At 22.6% G+C, this 23,988-nt stretch overlaps 3 non-coding genes across 3 annotated transcripts; 1 reads left to right on the forward strand and 2 right to left on the reverse strand.

Moving 5' to 3' along the window:
* Window positions 1-1,254: 1,254 nt before the first annotated feature.
* Window positions 1,255-1,373, forward strand: LOC149031101 (5S ribosomal RNA). Its single transcript, XR_016178044.1, has one exon. It is a non-coding gene; the product is annotated as a 5S ribosomal RNA (ribosomal RNA).
* A 3,847-nt stretch (window positions 1,374-5,220) lies between these two features.
* On the reverse strand, window positions 5,221-5,339 carry LOC149031102 (5S ribosomal RNA). The gene has a single exon (XR_016178029.1). It is a non-coding gene; the product is annotated as a 5S ribosomal RNA (ribosomal RNA).
* Window positions 5,340-23,361: 18,022 nt separating this feature from the next.
* On the reverse strand, window positions 23,362-23,480 carry LOC149031103 (5S ribosomal RNA). The gene has a single exon (XR_016178030.1). It is a non-coding gene; the product is annotated as a 5S ribosomal RNA (ribosomal RNA).
* Between the last annotated feature and the right edge of the window lie 508 nt (window positions 23,481-23,988).

A 23,988-nucleotide genomic window follows, 5' to 3' on the forward strand; every position in this document is an offset into this window, starting at 1 on the left:
AAATTATGTTAAAAATTGTTCAATTTGACTTAACAAAAATTTAAAGAAAATAACCTTAATTCAGTTAATTAATGAATAAACAAGGGAAAATCTTTAAATAATATTTCAAGTTACATTTCCATAAATATATTAATATAATTAATGTTTAAAATGAAAGATACTACTTTTGTTATTATTTATAAACGAAATTATAGATTAATACAAAATATATTTAAAGTTATATTCAATTTTTTATCATCGAAATTAAATGATATTTATGAAAATAGTAAATACATATTATTTCAGGTAAATTCACCTAGAAAATAAATTTATATAATAAAATTACCTTATTGATAAGTTAAAAGAAACATTGAGATACTTGATATAAATAATTGATATTTTGAATTGATTAATATGGTAACCTTTTTTTAATTTTCTCGAATCAACAGAAAATAGAATTGCACCACTTTCAAAATAAATAATAAAATATATACAGTTAATGTAAAAAGTATTCTTACACCGATCAGTTTGAAATAAAATGCTGCAAAATTGTAGTTTATTAATTAATTTTTTATATTCAATGAATTTGTACATATTCATGAATATTTCTATAATAGATATAATGAAATAACAAAATCATTTTTTTTCAATAAAAAATGCATTTCTCTATGCATTCGTCTCATTCTCTCGAAGCTCTGTTTTTTTGTTTTATTTATGTAGAAGAGTTTTAAGTGTAGAAGAATAAACATTTCAAAGCAGATAGGCGACGAAAAAATAAAAGATAAACGAACCGATAGTCGAAATAAAGAAAGATGGTGTGTGGTCTGCTTTGTAAGTTGTGTAAGTTGTGTGTGTAATTCTGTGTGAGCTGGAAGATTTTCGAGCGACATCAATGCTTTGTTTATTGCATCGGACCGGGCGTTTGGAAAATTCAAGAACCGCATGGGGATGGATATAAAGGGACGGGGGTTGAGTCAGAGGGTTGTCGTAGTCGCAAGTCGTCATCAGTCGTTATTCAGTTGTAAGAGTACACTTGTTTATATCTGTTGTTATCGTAAGATTGTGAAGCACTATTGTATCTTTTTCTAATACCTATTTTCAATATATCTTATCAGTAGGATTAAACTGGGTGTATGTGAACCTCGCATCTCTAACCCAAACGAAAATCCTACATTTATGATATACATACCTAGTAACCTCAAAATCAATATTTATTTTTTTATTCTTGAAGTTAGGGAGTGCATGGGAAGTGCATTTAGTATATAATTAGTTCTCGTTAACGGCCATACCGTGATGAAAACACAAGTTCTCGTCCGATCACTTAAGTTAAGCATCACTGGGCACGGTTAGTACTTGGATGGGTGACCGCTTGGGAACACCGTGTGCTGTTAACACTTCTCTTTTTTTCTTTTTTTATTCTATTTTTCTTATTAATGAAATATCTTATTAATGAATGGTAAAAAAATCATCATCAAGATCAAATTTAATTTATTATTTTTTGATAATATCTTTTTCTCTTCTCTGTGTTTACATTATGATTTATATACAAACTCTTTTGGAAATAATTTGAAATAAAAACTTTACGAATTGCTTGTATGTTTCTGCTGATTGTTTCGTTTTTCTTGTCAATTTTAAAATTTATTTAAAAAAATTATTTTTTATTTCATTACATATATATTGTGGAAACTCTCAAGAATATGTAAAAATTCATTATTTATAAAAAATTGATAATAAACTATAATTATACAATCTTTTATTTCAAATTGATTGGTGTACGAATACTTTTTATGCCAACTGTATGTATTCTAATATATAAACTCTGGGCAAAATATCGATATAATCTATAAGTATATCAAATATCCGACATATTCGGAAAAACCTTAGCAAACAAAGAACAAATCTTGAAGGTCGTTGTACGAAAGATATACATATGTTTTATGAGAAAAGTTTTAAGATATCCAATACACAGTTATCTTGAAAGTAAACCTTACGTTTGTACATGATATAAAACCATTTAAATATCTTCAAAGTTATTTCATTAATTTGAAATTGTACAAAAATGAAAGTACAAATTCTTACACGAATATTTTCGTAACAAATATATTAACCAAATAAATATTTAAAAGATATACTATATAATAATTTGTTATTTGATTGTAAAAAAAAAAGCTTTAAAATTCCACTAAACAGAAAATCTCTTTTAAAAATTACCAAGCTTTTAAAATGATATATTTATATTATCGTAAAAGAATACTTTATTGTTTGAAAAATATATATCTAAATTTTTAATTTGAAATTTTAATTTGCTATTAAATAATAAACCTATTTGTAAAATTACTAAACTGTTAAATTGATATATTTATTTTATCGTAATAGAAATATATCATTAGAAATATTATAAAAGAGAAATTCGTCTAATAATTAATAATTGGATTTACTCCATATATACAATAAATAATACAGTATAGTATACTATAGTATAAATCAGTGGTTCCTAAAGTGGGCGATGTGATGAAGAGAGTCAGGGTGCCGATAATGATGGCCATAGGCGCATTTGCGGGGAAGGAGGGAGAACGATGAATTTTTGAATTTTCTTTTTTTAGTTACTAAAAAAAAAAGGAAAACTAAAAAATTAATTTTCAGGGGGGGGCGATAAGTAATATTTTTTCTGGAAAGGGGGTGATAAGATAACAAAGTTTGAGAACCACTGGTATAAATAATACAGTAAGTACATATATATTCTATAATTTTCATACTACTATAATCCTAATAGAAAGAAAATACGAGAACAAAAAATATGATAGTTAATATATATATTTATTATATATTAACTATAAAAAAATAAAAGTATAATTGCGTTTACTTGATATATAAAATATAGTACATATATGTGCCTATAATTATGAAAGTGGTCTAAGTCAAAATTAATAAAAAAAATGAGTTTATCAGTTATAACGCACCACATTATTATAAACTAAATAAATTCAATGTAATTTTCACGATATTATCAAAAATGAATCATTAAATAGTGTTTGTTATTTTAATATTGTGTAGAATTCATATAGTGTTCAAGTATAAATAAATCTTTAAATATCTCGAAACAAGAGATATATGACTTAGACCACTTTCATAATTATGAGCACATATATTCTATACTTTGCATAACACTATAATTCGAATACAAAAAAAACCACGATAAGAATAATATGACATAAACATAAAATACCACGAATAATAAAAACCACATCATTTAATATAATTTAAATATCAATACTATAGAGTAAATAAAAATCATTTAATATAATTTAAATATCAATATTATAGAATAAGTAAAAATCATTTATATAATATAATTTAAATATCAATAAAAATATAATTTAAATATCAATAGTATAGTAACGATAAATTTACCTATATGTTTCTAACAACAAGTATCCACATGACGTATACATATATGTATTATATAGATATACGTTTATAAAAGAAAAAAAATATGTTAATGTATAAGATATATTAAAAAAAAAAAAATAATAATAATATTATATAATATATTTTATAATAGAAAAAAAAATAAAAGAAAAAATATATAATATAATAAATATATTAACTGTCATATAAAAATATAAAAATATAAAAAAAAAAAAACAATTATAATTTAATATAATTTAAATTTCAATATACTATAGAGTAATGATAAATTTAGTTATATGTAACTATCTACATGACATATGTGTATTATATACACATATATATATATATATATATATATATATATATATATATACGTTTATATAAGCCAGCATTAATTGTTATTATCGATACTGTCGTCCCTTAGCTTGTAACTATAACAGTATAACCCTAACACACAGCTTTCATGCTCGGCATTGACGTTTGAAGTGACCACACAGTTGATCTCCCTCTATCTAAATCTGCCTTGTCCACTCTCATTAACGTGATTTTTTGGTAACTAAAAATTATAATCCTCCTACTCTCTTCCAATTATTATCCTTTTCTCTCTCCCTCCCTCTCTCTCTCTCTCTCTCTCTCTCTCTTTGGGACATACACCTGGTCGATTAATTTACACTAATTATTCGAATATACTCGTCGTTGCATCTCTGTACGTTGTAAGCTTATCCTATTATCCGTTTAGGTATACGCAACTCGCATAACTTCCAAATAACGATCTCCGAGATTATTCCCTATCGATCGTTTTTTGTTTTTTTCTCTTTTTTATTTATTTAATTATTTATTTATTTATTTATTTATTTATTTATTTTATTTGGATTAATCCAATAAATAGGGAGTTAGGTAACTGTCCTTGAGTAAAGTAATATCAACTAAAGATTATTAGCAATAATTAAGACTTAATTTTATAAATGATAAAAATAATAAGCTGATAATTAGAATTTATATTTAAAAATGTACGTTATCATTTCATCCGATTTCTTTATTTTTATCATTAATTGTTAATATAAATTCGTGAGATAGGTTATAATGATTTTGTTTATTTATTTTTTCCTTACTTTTAATATTTGTTAAAGTAATAGTATATAAGCCATTTGTAATAAGAATTTGTATATAAACCATAAGGGTTTATTTATTTATTATAATATTGTAATCATATATAACAAAAGCATTATTTTATATATAATTTTTATATATATAATAAAAATAAATTACATAATAAATTAATTTCTAATAAATACAGATAACATTTAATAAATATAGTTACTCATGAAAGTATTTGAACACTTGCAGTGAAATATATATATATACTTTATTATTTATAATAATTAAATATAAATCTTCGTATGATATTTCATGAAACAAAATGATTACATATACAGTGGGTATAGAAAGTATTCGTAGACCGATAAATTTGATTTGAAATGTTTTGAAATTGTAGTTTGCTAACTAATTTTTATAAATGATGAATTTGTACATAGTCTTGAGAGTTTCCACAATATATATGTAATGAAATAAAAAATAATTTTTTTAAATAAATTTTAAACTTGACAAGAAAAACGAAACAATCAGCAGAAACATACAAGCAATTCGTAAAGTTTTTATTACAAATTATTTACAAAAGAGTTTGTATATAAATCATAATGTAAACACAGAGAAGAGAAAAAGATATTATCAAAAAATAATAAATTAAATTTGATCTTGATGATGATTTTTTTACCATTCATTAAAAGATATTTCATTAATAAGAAAAATAGAATAAAAAAGAAAAAAAAGTGTTAACAGCACACGGTGTTCCCAAGCGGTCACCCATCCAAGTACTAACCGTGCCCAGTGATGCTTAACTTAAGTGATCGGACGAGAACTTGTGTTTTCATCACGGTATGGCCGTTAACGTTAACTAATAATATACTAAATGCACTTGCCATGCACTCCTAACTTCAAGAATAAAAAAATAAATATTGATTTTGAGGTTACTAGGTATGTATATCATAAATGTAGGATTTTCGTTTGGGTTAGAGATGCGAGGTTAACATACATCCAGTTTAATCCTACTGATAAGATATATTGAAAATAGGTATTAGAAAAAGATACAATAGTGCTTCACAATCTTATGATAACAACAGATATAAACAAGTGCACTCTTACAACTGAATAACGACTGATGACGACTTGCGACTACGACTACCCTCTGACTCAACCCCCGTCCCTTTATATCCATCCCCATGCTGTTCTTGAATTTTCTAAACGCCCGGTCCGATGCAATAAACAAAGCATTGATGTCGCTCGAAAACCTTCCTGACTCACACAGAATTACACAAACAACTTACACACTTACAAAGCAGACCACACACCATCTTTCTTTATTCCGAATATTGGTTCGTTTGTCTTTTATTCTTTCGTCGCTTATCTGCTTATCAATGTTTATTCTTCTACACTTAAAACTCTTCTACATATACAGGTTCTTTTACTTAACTATCCCTGCTTAAATATATCGCATATTTCCTACGACATTTTTCTTTCAAATCTTTTTCTTTTCGATTCTTTTGATTCCCTTTCACACACACAAAATGTAGATAAGTAGTTAATTGTTTTGTAGGTTATGTTTGTAATTTTGTACATTATGTAATTGAAAAATGTTTTGAATCGCATAAATTATTGGTCTACAAGTAAATTTCCAGTATATTTGTGATAAATATTTTCATAAATTCTTGCACACAACACACAAAAACACACAACACACACGCTCACACATTTCTTTTCTCTTTCTCTCTCTCTCTCTTTCTCTCTCTATCTTTCTTTCTTTCTTGTTTATTTACTTTTATCAATATCAAAATATAAATCCCAGCGATTTTTTCAATTGACGATATTTTTATTTAACGGATCAAAGAAGAGGAGGGAGGATTAAAACGAAAACAAAAAATAGTATTATATTTTTACGTAAAAAATAATAGGACAAAAAAAGGAGACATACCTAAAAAAGAAAGAATATAAAAGTAATATTATTTTACGTAAATGAGTTTTCTATAATTATACTTAAAACAAAACACATTTTCTTAACAATAAAATATTCACATACATACACATAAACACAAAGCTAGTGAAAAGTGTAAATAACATAAATAAACGAAAGGTTTTTCGTTATTGATAAAGAGTATCGATCATTTCTTTCTTCTAACTGAAGAACAAAATGATTGTTTTGCATTGGAATACGTATTTATAAATACAAATAATAAATAATAATAATTTTAGAAGAATATAAAAAAGAATGAAGATGAAAATAAGAGAATAATTAAAACAACTAAAAATAGAATAATCACGTGACTTATAATACTATATATCAATCGATTTACATTGATTACTTAATATTTTATCTTCTTTCATTTTTTCGTTTTTCTTTTTTCTCTTTTCTTTTTCATTTTCTTTGAGAAATGAAAAGAGAATAATATCAAATTACATTGATTGTATCCGGTCAAGAAACGAGATTTCTTGATTAGGTATTACTATAGTGATTATACACTATCCGAAGTATCAAAATGTCCTTTTGATTAGTAAACTGAACCTGGTCAATTCACTGAAACTTTATACTTTCTGATCTCGTTGAAGAAAAGTAACGATCTAATCAAATTACATTTCTCCTATCTATACTATATATATATATATATAGATTTTTCAGGTAAAGATAACAATTTTCCACTTCAAATTAGCAACTTTTCATTTCAATTAAACAAACAGTTAGAAATAAAATAATGAATGATAATTTAAAAAAGTAATTCACATAATGTTGCTATATTAATTTTTAAAATTTATGTGCAGTCATATTTAAAACAGTATTTATGGAATTAAATTCAGATAATAATAATATTTAAAAAATAAAAACATCACGTTTTATTATTTTTCAACGTAGAAACAAATTTAACAAAATAATACAATATAAACAAAAATTATTTTTACATTGAGTCAGTTTTGTTAACACTTTGACTGTATGAGCGTATGAACTTTTTACAATTGAACAAAACTGAATGAAAATTGAAAGATAGTGCAATAACTTTTTTTTAAGTAATAATAGAAAAAAATCATAAAGGAAAAAGTTATATGGCACAACAAATGTCAACTTTCTATGACCTTACTTTTTTGAAAATGCATCGATGCACCCGCTAGATGCAGTTGCACTTTTTTTTAAATGGAACATTATATTTTTTTTTACACTATTCGATTCCTTTTTTTATTCTGCGTTAAAAAGTATTGAGTGAGGGTCATCGAAATGTCAATAGTTTACGAGATATTTGAAGTTTCATATCAGCAATGTATTTTATTAAAATATAAGTGTTCGAATGTTCCTCCATTGCATTCTAAACATTTTCTAATGCGCTTTTTTACATTTTTCATTACATTTTTTAATTGATATTGGAACAATACATTGTTATACGCTCCTTTAGACCATGTTTGTTCATTGTGTCTATTGAACATTCCATTATTCGTAAAAGTGCATTCATCTGTCCATAAAATTCTTTCTGCAACATTTTCCCTTCGTTGTACTTGTCTAAGAAAAAATTGACAAAAACGCATTTTTCTAATATCATCCCCCACATGTAAAGTGTGTCCTATCGAATAACGATATGGATGTATATTCACGTCCTTTTATATCAATCGATGATTTAAAGGAACGTATAACAATGTATTGTTCCAATATCAATTCAAATCAATGTAATTAAATACATTACTGATATAAAACTTCAAATATCTCGTAAACTATTGACATTTCGATGATCATCACTTAATACTTTTTAACGCAGAATAAAAAAAGGAATCGAATAGTGTAAAAAAAAAATCTAAAGTTCCATTTAAAAAAAAAGTGCAACTGCATCTGGCGGGTGCATCGATGCATTTTCCAAAAAAGTAAGGTCATAGAAAGTTGACATTTGTTGTGCCATATAACTTTTTCCTTTATGATTTTTTTCTATTGTTACTTAAAAAAAAGTTATTACCCGTCTCCGTTACAAAAATCACCCTGTATAGAAGATACTTTGAAATAAAAAGTGTCTTATTGTACAACTAAAATTTTTTATTAACATCAATTTATTATTATTTTGCCATTATATGATTTGGACGTGGTAATCAAAGGGTTAATACATAAAATAAACATGTAATATTTAAACATATTATGTACCTTGGTATCTACGTCGATCCAATGCACGTTCCTCTCCATTTGGATCCATGATGTTAATATCTGAACAAAAAAATAATTAATATAATTAATATTAAATTAAAAAAGAAAAAGTAAGCAAATAAAGTGAGAAGAAAAAAAAGGAAGTTTGTCAGTTAGGGAAAATGCTTAATTACAAAGGACAGTAAGGAAAATCTTTATTTCGATTTTATCCTCTCGTTATTTCTTTTTTTTTTCTCGCTTTTTTCTGTCTTTTTTTTTTTTTTTTTTTTTTTTAACAGTTTCTATCTCTCGCTAATTGCCCCATCGGACTACGGACAACGGGAGAGACTGATTATTGAATTCCTGCTTTTCCCTCTCTCCTTATTGTGCATTTTTATAATTGGCCGATTGTTGATGGATTGCTCATCGAGCTGTAGAAAAAAATATTCCTACAAGAAAAGTCTCTTCTTTCCTCATTCTTTTTTTTTTTTGCTTACTTTTGTTTCGTTTTTTAATTTTTTTTCATTTTTTTTTATTTTTATTTTTTATTTTTTTTTAGTTTTTGTTAAACGAAAACAAATTCTCAACTGATTGTTGTTCGAGTTTTATTACAAAAAGAATATTATATAGAATGTTGTTAAAAAGAAAAAAATGTAATGGAATTGAAATGATTCCAAAATTAATCAAAAAAATAAGATTTTTCATTTAAATAAAATATAAGAAAGGTATAATTAATTTTTTATTGTATTTGTCAATCAATTCTTCTTTTTGTTATTGAATAATTTTGAAACGATTAGGTGTATTTTGATAAGTGAGTAATTTTGTTTTTAAATTATATTAAATTTTAATTATCTTAATAATAAAATATTTAGTTTTGCAATTAAATTGATATCAATTTTAAAATACAAGATAATCATAAAATATGTTTGTAATAAAAAAAATAATTTGAAAATGTTATATTACAAGAAAATATTGATTGTTTTAAATTATATTTATGCATATATATGTTATATTATATTTAAAATGAACCTTATTAATTAACCGACTTCAAAAAAGGAGGAGGTTCTCAATTCGTCTGTATTTTTTTTTTTTTCAAGAATATCTTCAGTCACAATCCAACAAAAGTCACAGTCAAGATAAAGAAAGAGTAACACAGAGCTTTCTATTCTTTTTACTTTTATTGAAATGTATTTTTGCAATTATAAATTGATCTTAATTTAAAAAAGAATACAGGATACTTCTAAAATATATTTTAGAATTATGTTAATTGTTATGTTAATGAATGTATTAATTATTCTACATTAAAATGAAGAATAATATAAAAGTATTATATTACAAGAAAATATTAATTGTTTTTCAATTATATTTATATTATATACATATGTTATGCTTAGAATGAGCTTTCCTGTTTTTTTTTTTTTCAAAATTATCTAGAGTGACAATTAAACAAAAGTCATATCAAAACCAAGAAAGGTTAAATACAGAGTTTTATGTATTTTTCTTTAAAATAAAATGTTCTTTTGCAATGAAATTGATATCAATTAAAAAATACAAAATAATCCTTAATTATGTTTCTAAGGTAGATTCATTTGAAGATATTATATTACAAGAAAATATTGATTGTTTTAAGATTAAGATTAAATTGATATCAATTTAAAAAATAAATACAGGATACTTCTAAAATATGTTTTAGAATTATGTTAATTGTTATGTTAATTATTGTGGTAATTATTCTATATTGAAATGGAGAATAATTTAAAAATATTATATTACAAGAAGATATTAATTGTTTTTCAATTATATATATATATATATATATATATATATATATATATATATATATATATATATATATAGGTTATGTGTGTTTAGAATACACTTTCCGTTTCTTAATTTCAAAAATATCTTAGGAATAAAGATCAAACATAAGTCATATGCAAAATAAAGAAACGATAATACAGAGCTTTCTATTTTTTTTTTCTTTTAATAAAAATGTATTTTTGCAGTTAAATTGATATCAATTTAAAAAAAAAAAAAAAAATACAAGATACTTCTAAAATATATTTTAGAATTATATTAATTGTGTTATGTGAACGTTAATTGTTATATTAATTATTATGTTCTGCATAAAAATGTAATATTTAATATTAAATTAAAATGTAGAATAATTTAAAAATATTATATTATAAGATAATATTGATTATTTTAAATTAAATATATTTATGTTTATATATATATGTATGTTATGTTTAAAATGAACTTTATCTTTTTTCAATTTCAAAAATATCTTGAGTGACAATCAAACAAAAGTCACGTATAAAGCCAGAAAACCTTAAATACAGAGAATTTTGCTTTTTTCTTTTAAATAAAATGTTCTTTTACAATTAGATTGTTATCAATTTCAAAATACAATATAATTCTAAAATATTTCTCTAATATTTAATACTTTGGAAATATTATAGTATATTACAAAAAAATATTGATCATGTTAAATTATATATTTACATGTTATGTTCAGAATGAACTTTCCTTTCCCTAATTTCAAAAATCTCTTGAATATAAATCAAACAAAAATCATGTTGAAGACAAACAAAGCTTGAACACAGAACTTTTTATTTTTTTTTTTTGTAAATAAAATGTTCTTTTGTAATTAAATTGATGTCAATTAAAAAAAAAAAATACCAAATAATTTTAAAATATGTTTTACAATTGTGTTAATTGTTATGTTAATTATTTTACATTTAAATGGAGAATAATTTGTAAATATTATATTACAAGAAAATATTAATTGTTTTAAATTATATATTTACATGTTAAGTTCAGAATGAACTTTCCTTTTCTTAATTTCTAAAATATCTGGAGTTACAATCAATAAAAAGTCATGTACAAAGCCAGGAAAGGTTAAATACAGATTCTTTTGTTTTTTTCTTTTAAATAAAATGTTCTTTTACAATTAGACTGTTATCAATTTCAAAATACAATATAATTCTAAAATATTTCTCTAATATTTAATACTTTGAAAATATTATAGTATATTACGAAAAAATATTGATCATGTTAAATTATATATTTACATGTTATGTTCAGAATGAACTTTCCTTTCCCTAATTTCAAAAATCTCTTGAATATAAATCAAACAAAAATCATGTTGAAGACAAACAAAGCCTGAACACAGAACTTTTTATTTTTTTTTGTAAATAAAATGTTCTTTTGCAATAATAAACCTAAAATCTGTTTCTAATACAAAATAATCTGGAAATATTATATTAAACAAAAGTATTGATCATTTTAAATTATATATTTACATGGTATGTTCAAAATGAACTTTCCTTTTTTTAATTTCAAAAATATCTTGAAGTCATATGCAAGAACAAAGAAAGGTTTAACACAGAATTTTTTATTTCTTTTTTTTTTGTAAATAAAATATTTTTTTGCAATTAAATTTATATCAATTTAAAAAAAAAAAAATACCAAATAATTTTAAAATATGTTTTACATGTGTGTTAATTGTTATGTTAATTATTTTACATTTAAATGGAGAATAATTTGTAAATATTATATTACAAGAAAATATTAATTGTTTTAAATTATATATTTACATGTTAAGTTCAGAATGAACTTTCCTTTTCTTAATTTCTAAAATATCTGGAGTTACAATCAATAAAAAGTCATGTACAAAGCCAGGAAAGGTTAAATACAGAGTTTTTTGTTTTTTTCTGTTAAATAAAATGTTCTTTTACAATTAGATTATTATCAATTTCAAAATACAATATAATTCTAAAATATTTCTCTAATATTTAATACTTTAAAAATATTATAGTATATTACGAAAAAATATTGATCATGTTAAATTATATATTTACATGTTATGTTCAGAATGAACTTTCCTTTCCCTAATTTCAAAAATCTCTTGAATATAAATCAAACAAAAATCATGTTGAAGACAAACAAAGCTTGAACACAGAACTTTTTATTTTTTTTTTTTTGTAAATAAAATGTTCTTTTGTAATTAAATTGATGTCAATTAAAAAAAAAAAAATACCAAATAATTTTAAAATATGTTTTACAATTGTGTTAATTGTTATGTTAATTATTTTACATTTAAATGGAGAATAATTTGTAAATATTATATTACAAGAAAATATTAATTGTTTTAAATTATATATTTACATGTTAAGTTCAGAATGAACTTTCCTTTTCTTAATTTCTAAAATATCTGGAGTTACAATCAATAAAAAGTCATGTACAAAGCCAGGAAAGGTTAAATACAGATTCTTTTGTTTTTTTCTTTTAAATAAAATGTTCTTTTACAATTAGACTGTTATCAATTTCAAAATACAATATAATTCTAAAATATTTCTCTAATATTTAATACTTTGAAAATATTATAGTATATTACGAAAAAATATTGATCATGTTAAATTATATATTTACATGTTATGTTCAGAATGAACTTTCCTTTCCCTAATTTCAAAAATCTCTTGAATATAAATCAAACAAAAATCATGTTGAAGACAAACAAAGCCTGAACACAGAACTTTTTATTTTTTTTTGTAAATAAAATGTTCTTTTGCAATAATAAACCTAAAATCTGTTTCTAATACAAAATAATCTGGAAATATTATATTAAACAAAAGTATTGATCATTTTAAATTATATATTTACATGGTATGTTCAAAATGAACTTTCCTTTTTTTAATTTCAAAAATATCTTGAAGTCATATGCAAGAACAAAGAAAGGTTTAACACAGAATTTTTTATTTCTTTTTTTTTTGTAAATAAAATATTTTTTTGCAATTAAATTTATATCAATTTAAAAAAAAAAAATACCAAATAATTTAAAAATATGTTTTACATGTGTTTTAATTGTTATATTAATTATTATGTTAATTATTTTACATTAAAATGGAGAATAATTTGAAAATATTATTCTACAAGAGAATATTAATTGTCTTAAATTATATTTTTACATGTTATGTTCAGAATGAACTTTGGTTTTCTTAATTTCAAAAATATCTTGTGTGAATTAAAATCAAACAAAAGTCATGTTGAAAACAAGCAGAGATTGAACACAGAACTTTTTATTTCATTAAAAAAAAAAAAATGTCTTGTTTTTGCAATAATAAACCTACAATCTGTTTTTAATACAAAATAATTTTAAAATATTATATTACAAAAAAATATTGATCATTTTAAATTATGTATTTACATGTTATGTTCAGAATGAACTTCACCTTTTCTTAATTTCAAAAATATCATGAATAAAAATCAAACAAAAGTCATATGCAAGGACAATGAAAGTTTTAACACAGAGTTTCTTTTTTTGTTGTTGTTGTTTTTTTTTTTCTTTTTTAAGTTGTATTTCATACTTAAACGGAGCTATATAAATTTCGATTATATAAGCACAGATATAACAGTACAACAATTTAACCACGTGATTATATAAACGTCATCAGGTCTGTTTCTGACAGACCATACCTTGCCAACGACATCCCCTATCCTCAACTACTACTACTGCTCTCTTCTGTACTTGCTACTCAAAACCGATCCCTTTGACCTACGAAACAATCGTTGTGTGTATGATAATACCAAAATAAAGTGCAATATTGTGTGCAATTGAATCTTTAGTTCTCAAACTAACCAACTCTAATAACAATAAGAAATATATATTTGCGTTTCGGTTTTTATATTCCAATCATGAATAATACAATTTATAAATAATTTTAAAAGATAAAAAAAAAAATAAAAAAAAAACGAAAATATATATAAAAGAGAAAAAGAAACAAAAAGATTGAAAAATTATTCTCGTCAAGAGGATTATTATTTAAAATGAAAATAAAGAAAAAAAAAACATTTTTTGAAACAACACGTATGAAATAAATGTTTGAAAAAATAAGTATTTTCTTATTTTACTGTTAAATCATTTTTAAATTTCGTAAATTTAATTATGTTAATTGTGTCTGATAATATATAATATTATGTGTTAATAATATAATTATTATAGTGTGTGTTATATTTTTATTATGTATTATGCATCATATATATATATATATATGGATGTGTTATACATATAACTGTATACACATGCGTATACACAGTATACAAGTATGTGTATACAGTATACAGTATTCAGTATACAGTTTACAGAATACAGTTTACAGTATACAGTATACAGTATACAGTATACAGTATACAGTATACAGTATACAGTATACAGTATACAGTATATACAATGTGTACTGTATACAGTATACAGTATATACAATGTGTACTGTATACAGTATACAGTATATACAATGTGTACTGTATACAGTATACAGTATATACAATGTGTACTGTATACAATATACAGTATATACGTAATGTATAACATGTAACACATATAACATATTTATGTGTTATAATGTAAACAATATATAATAATTATGATTTATGTATCATATCATGCAGTAATGTGTTTTAATATAATTAATATGTAATAATTACGTGTTATGTATCATATATATACAGTCATGTATTATAAAATAATCAATATGTAATAATTACGTTTATATATCATTTATATACAGTTATGTGTTATAAAATAATCAATATATAATAATTATGTGTTATGTAGCATATATATATATATATACAGTTGTGTGTTATAATATAATCAATATTATAATAATTACATGTTATATATATATATGTATCATAAATATGTATATACAGTTAAGTGTTATAATATAATTAATATATAATAATTATCTCTGTTAAAAATCATTTGAAAATTTCTGTATTAAATTTGTATAATTGTATATTTTTTATTTAATTGGATAAGATAATAATTATATAAATAATTATGTGTATATTGTTGTTTTTCAATATAAAAAAAAGAACGACACTAAATGTACCTTTTATACATAAAACATACATATACACAGAGATATACACATCTATATAAACACACATACATACATATATATAGATAAAAATTCAGTGCTGTACATTCTGTGTAAATTTTTAATAGATGGTGCTGTATTACAATTCAATTATTTTAATATATTCACTTCATACGTTTTTTTTTTAAGTTTATATACAACATAACCTTACTTTTTCTATTTTTTAATGTATTATTACTTTATGTATCCAATTCTTATTGTGGTATTCTTTTATGTGTTGTTATAATTTACTTAATAGTTTAGAATTATATTAAATAACCATTTTATAACCAAACCACATCCTAGTAATAATATATATATATATTACATTTAGCTAATATCAGGAATTTGTAAACATTCCATTGTTATTTATTTTGATATAAAATATTAAAGATTCCTTTTCAGAAAAAAAAACACAATAATTAACAAATTCATAAAATATATAATTTCATTGAAATACATTCATTCGTAATATATTTATATACGAAATAAAATAATAATAATAAAAAAAGTATTATACATATAAGTCGTATGTATAAATACGTATTAATTGTAATAAAATATTATGTATAACCAAAAAAAATATACCCATTTACTTATTCAACAGATTGTAAATTAAAATAATTATCTATTTATAAAATATCAAATGTTATATAATATATCGAAATGTTTTCAAATAAAGAATAGAAATATTATACAATATGTAATATTATATATGAACTATTTAGTTTGAAAGTTATCTAAATACATTATTATTTTTTTTTTCTTAAAATAATTTTTTTTTATGATAACTAACTACGTACTCGTTGAGTTACATTTTGTGTAAGTCAATTTTTTGATTGTACTGACTATAACTCGTTGATAGTACATTTTACTAATTGTAAAGTTAACAAGAAACAATATTGATAAGAGTACTTGAGCTATCTTCAAAATATAAATGACTCATAAATTGAAATATAAATTATTAGGTTCAAACATTATTTATCAACCAACCCAACCCAATACATACACACAAACATATGTACACACTATCTTTATGTATAAAAATTCAGTGTCAAGTTGTTGGTTTTCAATGAACTTTGAAACTACTGAACCGATCTTAATGAAATTTTGTTTATTTTGTATAATTTTTTTTCAACTTAGATTATAGGATAGTATTATCGTAATTATTTTTATTTTTTATTGCTAATTTAAGGAATTATTATTTATAAGTTAAATAGGTCTCTAAGTACTGTAAATTTTTATTAGATGGCGATGTATTACAATTTAATTATTTTAATATATTCACGTTATACGTTTTTTTTTTTTAAATTTACATATGACATAACCTAACTCTTGCTTTTTATATTTTTTCGTATATTATGTATTTTATGTATTGTAATGTGTTGTATTATTTTGTGTGTTGTTATAAATTACTAAATAATTTAGAATTATATTAAATTAACATTTTATAAGAAACTCACAGCAACATTTGGCTGGAACATTTTAGTTAATATATAAAGTTTTAAAAATCACTTTAAAATTTCTATATTAAATGTTTATAATTAATTGTATATTTTTTAAATAATTATGTGTACATATTATTGTTTTTCAATATAAAAAAAAATAAACGATATTAAATGAACCGTTTATACATAATACATATGTATATACACAGACATATATATATATATATATATATATATATATATATATATGTGTATAAAGAGATAAAAAGAATTGTCGAATATAAAAGATTCGTGGCAGGTGAAGATAAGTAAATGAGATCATTTGCGTCAGGATTTCTATGAAGATCTCATTCCCCTTTTCATCCTGGTACACCTGTATTCGTTTTGAAGTAGCCAGTTCAAGTATTTCTAAAGCTTCGACAAACATAATAATCGAAACAAATTGTTTCTGAAGATTTGAAAATAAGTTTAAATAAATTAATTACAAAATTATTACCAATATCTAACATTATTTTATTATTATATATAAATGTTTTTTGTCAATTAATTTTAACTTAACGTTTAATCGAAAAATAGAAAGTAAAACAATTATATTTGTTTAGTTCGAAATTTTGAAAATATTTATTGAAATTATGTTTTTTTTTTATATATATATAATTTTAATTGAAGAAACTTTTAAAGTATGTTGATTTATATTGTTTTAAATTAATCATTAATAAAAACTTTTGTTGATTAAATATAATTTTGAAATTAAACGAAAAAGAATATTATTTATTTTTGTTCTTATAACATTCTACTATTTTATTCTTAAAAATTTATATTTATTCTTATAATAATTAATAAAAAATAAAATAATATTAAAATAAAAATTATATTTTATTCATAAAAATTTATGTTTATTTTTTAAAAAATTCTTCAATTTTATTCTTAAAAAAAAAAATAATGTATTAGTATTTTCATAACAATAATATGTAAAATAATAAATACGTTATTTTATATAAAATAAAAATAGAGTATACAATAATGTGAAAATAAAAGAAATTTTGATTATTAAAAAAAAAACAAGAAAAATAAATTTAAAAAAAACAATTTTTTTATCAACAAAATAAAAAAAAATTTGAATGTACGTTTCCTAATTTATTGTTCTTTTTTTTTAAATTTTTAATAATTAATTATAATTAAATTAATAATTTTATTTAATTTTATTTTCATTATAAAAATATTATATTAATTATAATTACAATAAATAATATAAAATAATAATAAAATTTATTTAGAATTCACAGATAATTAAAAATACATCTAATTAAAATAATAAAACAAATTTATATAAATAAACAAATGTAGAAAAAATTATTATAATTTTATTATCTACCAATAAAAATGTCAATAAAAAAGAAGAAAATATAAAAAGCAATTTTTTTTTTAATACAATAAAAAAATAAATTTTAATTAACGTTTCCTAATTTATTGTCTCTTTTATTTTTTTAATTTTTTAATAATTTATTATAATTATATTAATAATTTTATTTTTAATTAATTTTAATATTAAATTTTAATATTATAAAAATATTATATTAAATTTTTTTTATTAATTATTACAATAAACAATATAAAATAATAATAAAATTTATTTAAAATTTACAAATAATTAAATACATCTATTTAAAATAAAAATAAAATAAAAATACAAATGTAAAAACAATTATCATTATTTTATTATCTACCAATAAAAATTTCAATAAAAAAAGAAGAAAATAAAAAAAGCAATTTGTTTTCTATAAAATAAAAAAAAATAAAAATTTTAAGTAATGTCTCATAATCTATTGTCTCTTTTTTAAAATTTTTTATTAATTAAATTTAAGTATAATAATAATTATATTTATTATTAATATAATATTGCAAAAATATTATATTATAATTATAATTAAAATAATTAATATAAAATAATAATAAAATTCATTTAAAATTCATAAATAATTAAAAACATCTATTTCAAAAAAAATAATAATAATAAAAAAATATAAATATACAAATATAGAAACAATTATTATTATTATTTTATTATTTATCGATAAAAATATCAAAGAAAATTAGAAATAACCATATGTTCAGTGATATAATAAATTATCACATGTTATATCATACAAACGTATGATTATACAGTTTCATTAAAAAACAAATACAAATTATATATATATTATCCTTTTTTTTAAGTAATACATACATATACATATACACACAAACAAAAACATAGGAAAAATGAAAGAAAAAATAGAATAATTATCTTTAAGGATGAACAACTGGATCATAATATATTTACAGATTGATAATGTCAAGGCGATAAGTTTATTTCCTTATTAATACGTTATGTATGTGTGTGTATGTGTGCATGTGTTACATAATCAGCTTAAAGTATGGTGCATCGATAACACAAGCAGCTTTCAATGTCCACAGTGAACGTCTGACCTGTGACGTAAACCTGAATGCATTATCAAACGTACGAACACTCATACGTATAAACGTGCATAAAAAAATAATATATATATATATATATATATATATATATATATATATATATACATATGTATGTAGGAGAGTTTTAAGTGTAGCAGAGGTAGACAAAAGCTAGTATTCAGTCCTTTCTGTAGATCTCATTTTATTTGAAAAAGAGAAATCTATCTAGATTAAAAGAAAAGATTAGGTGGGCCATAAAACCATAAACGAACCTTGAGGGTTATTAGGATATTGGTGTTATAAAAAACCATGTGTGCAGTGTAGGGACCCTTTGAAGAATTTCCGATATGCGATGCCATAAAAAGGTGTAACATTCCGATGTGCTAGATTAAGTTTCTGTATGCATAGTTCCCACTACCGAAAACCATAGGCTGTACCTGTCGGTGGACTATGGGGTGGATCCTTATGCTATTGGTCAGTAAGATTTGTAAGTTTCTTTCCTCTCAAAAAGGGGTGTAGGTGATTTCTGATATAAAAGACATGGAAAGGAATAAGAAAGGAGAGTCTCGGTGGTAGATGTAAGGTAGTCTCAGTCGTAGAAATAGAATGTAGTTGCAGTCGTAGCCGTAGTTAGATCTCAGTTGTAACAGTCGCAGTTGTATCAGTTGTAACAGTCGTAAGAATTCAGTCGCTCATCTAAGTTGTAACCGTAAGATTGTGAAACTAATATTGTACCTTTTCTAATACCTGTTTTAAATAAATCTTATTAGTAGGATTAAACTGGGTGTATGTTCACCTCGCACCTCTCACCCTAAATAAATTAAATCCCTACATGTATAATACATATTGATGTATAATAAATTTGTAAATATTAACAAATATGATAATTTTGATATTAACATTTACTTCAATGTAAAGTGATCACTTTTAATCGTATGTGAAAACGTGAAACAAAGTGAGACATGTGTTGTTTGAAAACAAAAAAATAAATTAACATTTTAATGTTTAAACTTATTTAACATTTTTTAAACAGTAAAATGTCAATTTTTTTGTTTTTGTTTTAGTTTTCTACCAACACGTGTTTCATTTTTTTCTTTTTTTTTCTTCTTTCTCTTTCCTATTTTTTTATTTATGTAATAATTTTATTTTTCATTTATTTTTGTTTAGCAAGAATAATTAATGAGAAACTTCAAATTTCAAATAATCCGGAGCAAAATTATTCGTACAATAATCTTTTATACTTTCTCATTTGTAAACATTTTAAATCACTCGTTTTTAATAATTAAAACAAGTGTAAATAAATAAAATGGTTAACAGGTTGAACCATATGTCATTTACAATTTTACATGATTAAAAAAAAAAAAAGAAAGAAAGAGAAAATTAAATATCATGTGTGCAGATCACACATGGTAGAAGTGAAACCTTCCAAAAACCAAGCTTCGAGAGAATGAGACGCATGCACAGTATCAGGAGTAAACTAATTGTAGGGTTTATTTATTTATTATAATATAGTAATCATATATAATAAAGGGCATTATATTATATATAATTTATATATATATATATATAATAAAAATAAATTACATAATAAATTAATTTCTAATAAATACAGATAACATTTAATAAATATAGTAACTCATGAAAGTATTTGAACACTTGCAGTAAAAAAAATATATATATATGGCTAGTTCTAAAAAAAAATCGAAAATGGCTTTATCGAATTGATCAGTTTTTTTTTAACTCGTAATCGAATTTTTTTTTTTTTTGCTCAAGTCGTAGTATATGTCTTGTTTGAGAAAAATATTACAGTGGTTCCCAATTTTTTTGAGTTTGAATTGAATATAAAAATTTATAAAAAATTTGAAAATGAGGGAATGACAGATTCGTGAGGGAATGATTTTTAATTTGATTCTACAATAATTAAAAACTTTATAATGCACAAATCATTTGTTTTATTACAAAACTATAATAATTAAATAATTTTATTGGAAAAATGTAATAATTAAATTCATACTTAATTATTAAATCCAGTCTTTAGTTATTTTCACAAGTTTTTATTTTTTTTTCATCGACTTCTTTAACAAAATAAAAGCCTCAACTGAGTAACTTTGGGGGTTTAATTTTTCGAAAAACATCAGGCCAAGCATAAAATTTTTCATCTTTAACTGTCGGCCATTTCCAGCATTTTGATCCTTTCTTCATACACCGTACTAAAGCCCCATCATCAGATAATGAAAGAATTTTACCCGGATAGACTTCGTTATTCCATGTTATAAGGACATGGTCACCAACTTTATATCCATAGGTATTTTTTTCAGAAGGAGTAATCTTTGATATCTTCACATTACTTTCTACTTTAACTTATTTTCTTTTACGTCGCGTTGATACTGCTGGTGTGTCCTTATCCGATACTTCAAAAGTTTTATAGTAACCAAGATGAAAATGTTGGCATTTTCCAACGCAGTCAAAACAAGATAGAGTTCTAAATTCAAGCACATCATTTGAGAACACAAATTGTCGGATTTTTTGAGTGCCAGGAAAAGTTGAAATAGACTTACATTTTTTGATTAAGTTATAAGTATTATTGATTTCCGCTGTACTTACCTCAATAAGCATTATTAAGGGACACTTTGAACTCAGAATATTTTAAAAAATTAAAAAAATTTTATGGGGGAATGACGAAACGAAACAAAATTGCTATAAACTTAGGAAAATAAACCTTTTTTTCTTACGAATTGTAAACAGTACTTTATTACTACCGAACAAATATAAAAATATGCTATGATTATTAAATAAAAAAATGCTTACCTTTTGATAACATCACATGAGGGAATGACGTTAAAAAATGTAATATTCATAAAACTTATTGTCAAATTGATTTTAAGAAAACATCCTTTCTTCAATTGTCCATTCTAGAGTATGTTATCAAGGGCAATGTTGCTAACTACAAAAAAAGTTAAAGTGGGATTTGGTAGGCCTTGGAGTATTGCTCCAATCACACTGTTACAAAACGGTGAGGGAATGATATTTTTTTTAAGGACAAATTTTGAACTATATTTAAAAATATTTCCATTCGCATTTATGCTTATATACTCATATAGGTATAGTCAATACTATCCTATATAAGTAAAAAATATGATAATAAACAATTTGTAGGGAATTTTACGTTTTAAGTTAATGATTATCTTCAAATTTAGCGCTTGGGACATAGTGAGGGAATGATTTTCAGGGTACTTTCTTGGACATATCTTTGTTGTTTATCATATAAAAAATAAATTTGTTTCATACATTCGTAGATCTAGTACAGTCGTATTATTAAAAAAAAAAACTTTTCATAATTGACGATCCTGGTTTATAAAAATGATCAAGGACATCAATTTCGATTTTTTTTTGAGAACCAGCCATATATATATATATATATATATATATATATATATATATATATATATATATATATATATATATATATACTTTATTATTTATAATAATTAAATATAAATCTTCGTATGATATTTCATGAAACAAAATGATTACATATACAGTGGGTATAGAAAGTATTCGTAGACCGATAAATTTGATTTGAAATGTTTTAAAATTGTAGTTTGTTAACTAATTTTTATAAATGATGAATTTTTACATATTCTTGAGAGTTTCCACAATATATATGTAATGAAATAAAAAATAATTTTTTTAAATAAATTTTAAAATTGACAAGAAAAACGAGACAATCAGCAGAAACATACAAGCAATTCGTAAAGTTTTTATTTCGAATTATTTACAAAAGAGTTTGTATATAAATCATAATGTAAACACAGAGAAGACAAAAAGATAATATCAAAAAATAATAAATTAAATTTGATCTTGATGATGATTTTTTTACCATTCATTAATAAGATATTTCATTAATAAGAAAAATAGAATAAAAAAAGAAAAAAAAAAGTGTTAACAGCACACGGTGTTCCCAAGCGGTCACCCATCCAAGTACTAACCGTGCCCAGTGATGCTTAACTTAAGTGATCGGACGAGAACTTGTGTTTTCATCACGGTATGGCCGTTAACGATAACTAATAATATACTAAATGCAGTTGTCTTACACATCGTGACATTAAGTATAAAAATACATGTATGCAGATGACACACGTTAGAAGTGAAACCTTCAATGAATGAGACGAGTGCACAGTATCAGAAGTAAGCTAATTATAGCTATAAATATATAACAACACTTTTGTGTGTGTGTGTGTTGTGTGTGTGGATATTCTCTAAATAACTAGACATAAATATTGTCGCTTACATAAAGGAAAAAAACACATTCTAATTCAATATTATTAATTATTAAAAATGTATTTAATTTTAAATATTTGTTTAATATCTATTGTTAAAGCTTCACTTCTCCTAACTCTCCCTTATTAATTAAAAGGTGCCAAAAAGAACCCATCATTTTACCAATAATATTCTGAATTGTCGTGACTCTCACAAAAGAGAGCTACAACTTCTCATCGTAGTTGCATCGACTCAACCTTACACTAAGAAAATTTGAAGATATGTATATTACACATATGATCCTGTA

The sequence above is a fragment of the Polistes dominula genome, unplaced genomic scaffold (assembly GCF_049000335.1).
Source record: "Polistes dominula isolate Pdom_NZ unplaced genomic scaffold, Pdom_raw_medaka contig_80, whole genome shotgun sequence".
Lineage (NCBI taxonomy): Eukaryota > Metazoa > Arthropoda > Insecta > Hymenoptera > Vespidae > Polistes > Polistes dominula.